The sequence below is a fragment of the Poecilia formosa genome, unplaced genomic scaffold, assembly GCF_000485575.1.
Source record: "Poecilia formosa unplaced genomic scaffold, Poecilia_formosa-5.1.2 Scaffold10, whole genome shotgun sequence".
Taxonomy (NCBI): Eukaryota; Metazoa; Chordata; class Actinopteri; order Cyprinodontiformes; family Poeciliidae; genus Poecilia; species Poecilia formosa.
This window is the reverse complement of record NW_006799949.1, coordinates 3,171,030-3,177,469: the sequence shown is the minus strand read 5'-3', so window position 1 is coordinate 3,177,469 and position 6,440 is coordinate 3,171,030. Positions and strand designations below refer to the sequence as shown.

General features: G+C 41.4%; 1 long non-coding RNA gene across 2 annotated transcripts; it reads right to left on the bottom strand.

Moving 5' to 3' along the window:
• Positions 1–1,034: 1,034 nt before the first annotated feature.
• LOC107834348 (uncharacterized) lies at positions 1,035–6,220 on the bottom strand. Of its 2 annotated transcripts, XR_001660138.1 has the most exons (3): positions 4,512–6,220; positions 3,379–3,548; positions 1,035–1,908 (listed from the first exon to the last, which is right to left on the bottom strand). It is a non-coding gene; the product is annotated as an uncharacterized LOC107834348 (long non-coding RNA). The 2 variants fall into 2 exon arrangements; XR_001660137.1 differs by lacking the exon at positions 1,035–1,908 and having other exon boundaries at positions 3,007–3,548; positions 4,512–6,218.
• Positions 6,221–6,440: the final 220 nt, after the last annotated feature.

The window sequence follows — 6,440 nt, the reverse complement described above, 5'->3', positions numbered from 1 at the left end:
AGACAGATTGATTTTGTTTGTTTGTTTGGCATTATTATGAGAAAACCAGTTTTCTAAGCTTACTTATATTTGAATATGACCTGTTTATGTCAAAGCTCAACAGAATTACACAGACTCGGTGACTTGACGCATTTCTGACACTTTGAGCTTCTAATGCGGCGACCTTGATTTCAGCCTCTAGCTGAGCAGCTACGAGCAGCTGACTGCAGGCCATACCAGACCAGATAGCCTGACTAATTACTAATTATAAGTAATTATGGCATATCTGGGGTCTCAAACTCCAGTCCTCTGGGGCTTTTAGCTGTCTGTCTGCTTCACCTCATCTGAATTAAATGATTAGGTCATAAGCAACTCGTACTGAGATCATTCAACCACTGGACCAGGGATGCATCTAAACACTGGAGAACAACTGAAATTTTAGATCNTGTCGTCGCAGGACTATTTGGTGTTGCGTGTCCTGTGTCATTTATTTTTCTCGTGAGACTTTTCTGTCAGGCAACAGTTCGAGTAGCACGCAGACTTCTTCATTACCTTCTGTGATTCTAGGCTACCGCTAATTAGCTGCTAATAAATCCTTGTTAACTAGCTTTTTGCGTCTGTTAAACGGTCGCCAGTTGTTGCGACGATCTTTGTTTTTGCCGTTCTCTCACTTCTGTTGCCAGTCCGTACGATGCTACATAAGTTTTGTGCAAAAAACAAAAAAAACGTGGCACTACTAGTGTATAAAGTGCGTCATTTTCCTGATGCAAGCCTTAAATTTAATTCATAATGGTTTTAAAAAGTCTTAAATTCGAGTTGGTGGAACCTACAGAAACCCAGAAGCTGTCCTGAAAACTTCCTTAATTCAGGAGCAAAAACTTAAAATCTAAACTGTTTATTAACTTGACGATCAATAAGATAAATAAGCTCAAAAGGCAGACAATAGCATTCAATGGATTCAGCGCTCCTCACAATCCAAGTGAGGTATTTTTAGTACCTACTTAAAAGTTTCTATAAGACTGAATATTTTCCTCGCTTCAGCCACAAAATTGCATGTGCTTTATCAGCATTTTATGTGAGAGACAAACACAAAGCTGTGAAATGGAAGGAAAGGATTTTCGATATTCTTTTTTTTTTAAATAAAGTGCATGCCACAAGTTGGAAGAGTGGCATGCCTTCGTTGGAGGAGTGAGAGCGACTCTACATGTCAGAAGTTTTAAACAGAGCAGGAAGATGGAGCCCAGATGTTTCCAGTCAGCACCTGATGTCCTGCCAGTCCCGGTTTCTCTGGGCCATCACATCAACCATCCTGATTCAACACCCGCTAGAGCCACTGTTTGCTGTCACACTTCAGGGTAAAAGAAAAAAAAAAATAAGTCCATATTTTGCACTGTTTCAAGAACATCATCTGAAGAATAATCAATCATCTAAATGTCTATGAAGGTCTACTCAAAATGCATGATCAGAACAATTTAAAACATGTTAAAAACAGGCTCCTTTGGGCTCTTGCCACTAGATGACCACGTGAAAAAGGAGTTTAATGCCTTTGCAAGGCACCGTGTGAGTAAGTGTGACAGGAAACAGTTTATGTCATTGTATCGCAGGTTGTGTGCTGCTCTGGGAGCCACTGGGAAGCTCCCTGTCCCAGTGTGACCACAGCTCGCTGCGCACATCTTCACTTGGCACGCCTGAACTCGGGAGAGGCGGCCGATGTCAAAACATTTTAAAGAGTTATACAACGCTTGGCTGTCGTCTCTGGCAGCCGTCAGCTGCAGCAGCTGTGCAGGACGAGCGTGAACTCTGTGTTTGATCCCTGAGCAGGTCCTCGCTGATTAATTGGTTTCTTGAAGCTTCTTGAATTCCTCATTCAGCTGGGGGAGGAGAGCCGTGTGAAGTCGGGCTGACTTGTGGGCTCCTCCAGCGTGGAAACTGTGAGATTGGATTCCTCCCAGCATTTACCATGTAGACAAAAGACTGCTACAGTGGAGATGAAAGTCACCACTCTGGAATCTGCTTAACAACGGAAACGTCTTGTATTAAAATCCCATTTGATGTAAACTCTTAAAGTTTTATTTTGTCACAGGTGTTTCAGATCATTGAAGACGTTTAATTTTCAGACAAATATGAGCAGAAACTGAGCGTTAATTAAGGGGAAAAAAGATATGGAAAACAAGCTGGCTTGAGGAGCAAAAAGTAGTTGCTAATTTTGCATTTAGCACCTTTGCTAACTTCAAAAACGTTTAAGCGCGCTTATAATCCCCCCCCAAGTTAGTGCCAATTTACTTGGCTGTTTTGTAAACTTTTAGTTGAGTAAAGTTTGTCATCTGGGTTAAAGTTTTGGTTATCGGCTATTAAGAACTCTTCAATTATTTGGGTCGATTATGGTCATGCTCTTATTTTGAAGAGGATAAAGACTGTTTATTCCATTTCCTCTCGTCACGTTCTGCCCCATAACTTTATTTCAACCAAGAAATTTACAGGAACTAAAAAAATGACAGTAGAGAACAGGATATGAACATAAATCACCTACAATATCTAAAGAGCGATAGAACATGTATATTATGTCAAAATTAAATTGGTGCTCAAGGTTTTTGGTTTTTCTAGGACAATTTGAATTTAGGTTAGCGCACAATAGCATTAGCTTTTGCTAAATGTGTTAGCACAAGTCTTAAGATTAAGATGGAAAGTTTTAGGATGGGCTTCTGTGTTTGTTTTGGAAAGCAGTGGTTTAAAAATTAATCTCTATCCTTTCTGTTGAATCACAAACAATTTTTTTTATTGAGGCAAGTGACGCCTGCAGAGTTTTAGATATTTTTGGTTCTATAACATTCTGAATGAGTGCTTTTGTTAAATTAAACTTCATTTTGAGTGTGACCTTGTTGAATCCATTATGTACAGACACTGAAATACAAAAAAAACGCAGAGCTTTTGTATATCGTTACAGAACATTAGCGTTTGATTCAGAGAGAATATGAATTATTGTTGACTTTGGGAGGTCAACAGGGAAAAGAAAAAAAAGACAAGCTTGTCTTTTTCCAGTAGCTGTTTACAAAGCTTGGAGTGAAATTTATTCTTCCACTTGTTCACAGCTGCTTTGAGGGAACATAACAGATGACCCACCAGCAGAGTGAGAGTTCAGACCTTCAGACTCCTTCACATTTTTGCATATTTTTCATGTAAAGATGTATTTTTCAGTAAAATATAGAGCTATTGGCAACAATTAGGGAGGCAGGGAAGGAAAATAAGAAAGAAGGAATGAAGAGGAAGCAGGGAAGAAAATGAGGGCACAGGGAAGGAAGGACACGAGGAAGGAAGAACAGGGGTAAGGAAAGACACAAAAGAAGAAGCAAGGACACTTCTTTTCATACTCAAATTTTTTTCCTCCAAACTTTTTCAGACCTGGAAAATATTGGAGCGAGCCTCCAGTCTTTCCCAGACTGCAGGACTCTGGTGTCCAACAGCTGGAGGGCAGACCTGCTGGAGGAACAGCAGCAGCAGCAAAAGGCCCATTTTTCCCCTTCGGGTGAAGAAACCTTCTGGAAACATCTGACTGCTCTCCAGGGAAGCTCCTGTTGGGGGGAAAATAAGGCGTGTTCATTCTGGGAAACGTGCAGCAGAGACATAAACTGCACGAGTGGAGTGGAGGGTGGAGGTGAAGGCAGCGCATGGTGCAGCAAGTTGCTCCACCAACATGTGCTGTTAACACTGAGCCTATTCATGCCGCCGTCCATTCATCATCAGCACTTGGGAGAAAACGGGCAGGACTGTTTGGATTGTCGGCACAAGGCCGCTGCAGAATATGAAACCCGAGTTGCTCTGTTCGGTGCGAGCGCCGGCGGTGTAAACACCACAGCTCAGGGCTGAGGAGTCAAAAGACCACAACAGCACAAATGTTCTGCCGCGTTTCTGACAGGATGACGGCTCCTCCCTAACACCGTGGAGGCCGAGAGCTTTGAGGTGACTCTCGGCGGTCCGCCGTTTCTGTCAAACTGTAATTCTTCATGCATTGGGACGCAATCTTGAGCCTGCTGGTTTATTCCTCAGCATTTTTAAAAACCAGAGGATGATTGTGGAAAATGTGAACCATCTGCAGCAAGATTCACTTCTCCCACATTAAAGCAGCAAATGAAGGAAGGTTTCTTAATAATTAGCCTCACTTAAAGAGCTGCAAGAGGTATTTCACAATGTGGAATCAACAACTTGAGAGGAAAGTTGAAAAATCTCAAAATGTTACCAATTATCTCCTGAGCTAAAGAAATTCAAGAACAGATAAACACCTGTTCACGTCTTTTGGTCTAAAAGGCCTACAGGGACATTTCTAAAACTCTGTCAGGAGAAGCCAGTCTAACAAAATTACTTTTTTTTTCTCTGCTTTTCTCCTCTTTTGAATAAAATAAAACTCCTCTATCAGGCATTTTTGCACCTTATAAAGCACGAGCGATGACTAGACTTTTGCACTAAACGAGTTTATTATTTTTTATTAAATCCTTATAGACTTAAAGATGTACAAGTTTGTACTTTTGGTAACTTACCGAGTTAAACTGCAGAAGGTGGAAAAGTCCTGGACGGGAGAACTGAAGTGAAGAAAGCAGAGACTGAACCTGCGGCTCCATCTGAGCAGCATTAACATGTCGGCATGTTGACATTAGGCAACCCAAAAACACGGCGCTTAACTCAAGACATTCCTGGTTTTTGGATGTAAAGTTGGTGAAATGATCTAATCCCACAAACACCTGCACACTCCCTTTGTTTAAAGAAAATAAGCCCTCAGTTATCGCTGGACGCAGCGACTTGTTAATATGACCGCGCTGCACAGTTTGGGCCCTTGGCAGTCGCAGCAGGATTAATGGGAGCTTGGCCCTCTGAGCATTTGTTCACGTGGTGTTTTTATGGGGGGAAACATCTCCTTCGTTTCTCCACAGGCGAGCAGACCGCAGACTTCCTGGAAGGAGAAGATTCAGAGCAGAGGGCGAGGAGAAACGAGCTGCAGGCAGGCAGGACGGGACAGGAGGGAAGCAGGTCGACGACTTAACCGTTTAGAGGAAAACGAGCATCGGGGAATGTTTCAAGTTTACCCTTCAGCTGCAAAATGCTTTTGCAACATCTCTGTTCCAGTTCCTCGTGTTGTGCCATTTATCCAGAAATCAGTTTCTCTCTCAGTCGGGCTCAAATGTAGTTAAGGCAACATGTTTGCAGGATGACTTCCAGGTGAGAATGCGGCGTCTGAACTGAAGCCTTCGACGCTCCTGGGAACAAAAGGCGAGTCTCAAGAGCGGACCGGCCAATAAAATAAGATGGCGAACAAGCAGCAGCGACCAAACTGCACTTTGTGTTTGAGGCGAAGTTTTGTTGTGGCATTTGTTGTGAGGAACATTAGCTAGCAGCAGACTAAACAGATTTGTTGGCAGACTCAGTAGTTTGTGGTGGGCTTTGTTTAAACAGCTGCAGAAATAAACACCTTGTGATTATTAAAGCAGGAAGGAGCCCGTGCCACGTATTAATGGGCACCGGGTCGGTTTTCATCCACGTGGACACTGAGGCGGGACGAACACGCTGCTAGTTTAGGTCATTAGGGTCATGAGGCAGATGTGGTTAATCCGCAGAGACGGTAAAAAACAGAAGCAGGAAGTTATCGGGGCAATTAATCAAAGGAGGGATTATTAATCTTTATAACCTTGTAAAAGAAAATACATTAGTGGAGTAATAAGAGTGGAGTCTACTTTATGTTAGCCGGCTAACTGTTTCAGTCGTAACGAAACAGATGAATCACGTTAAATGCTGTAAAAAAAAAAAAACATTTTAAATTGTCCATAATTCCATACATCTCAACCATGCAAGCTCATTTTTCCCATGAAAGAAAAAAGTCCAACAGGAAGTCAAAATTTTGACCTTTAATTTCAGAATTATGAGATATAAAGACATAAATTTTAAGGTTCAGTCATAATTTTGACTTTCTAAGTCATAAATATGACCTATAAAGTCATGATTATGAGAAATGGGCTTCCAAAGGAGCATGCCTCCTTAGAGAAATAGTGACTTTTTAATGTCTAAATGACTCTGAAAGTCAAAATTATGACTTCTTGAGATTTTATGTTATTTCCATGGCATAAATTAGCTTTCATACTCCATAGTCTTTTTTTTTTTTTTGCCATTCAACATCTTTTTTTTTTTATGCAGATGACAAAAAGGTAAAAAATAAAGAGGGATGGATGGAGTTTTGATTTCCAGGTTGTATTCACAGTGTGATCGGGGAGTGGAAGCAGTTCTCCCCCTGCTGGACAAATTTCAGAATGCAGTTTGTTGCAGAGGCGAACTAAAAAGAACCTGAGCAAATAAAAACAAAAATAACTTTTTTAATCAGCAAAAAGCATCCATGCATTCCTGCCCATTCAAACCAAAAAGAGACCCAACAATCGGAGGTGAATCATTTGTTTCGGTGTATTTAAGACCTTGCAGATATC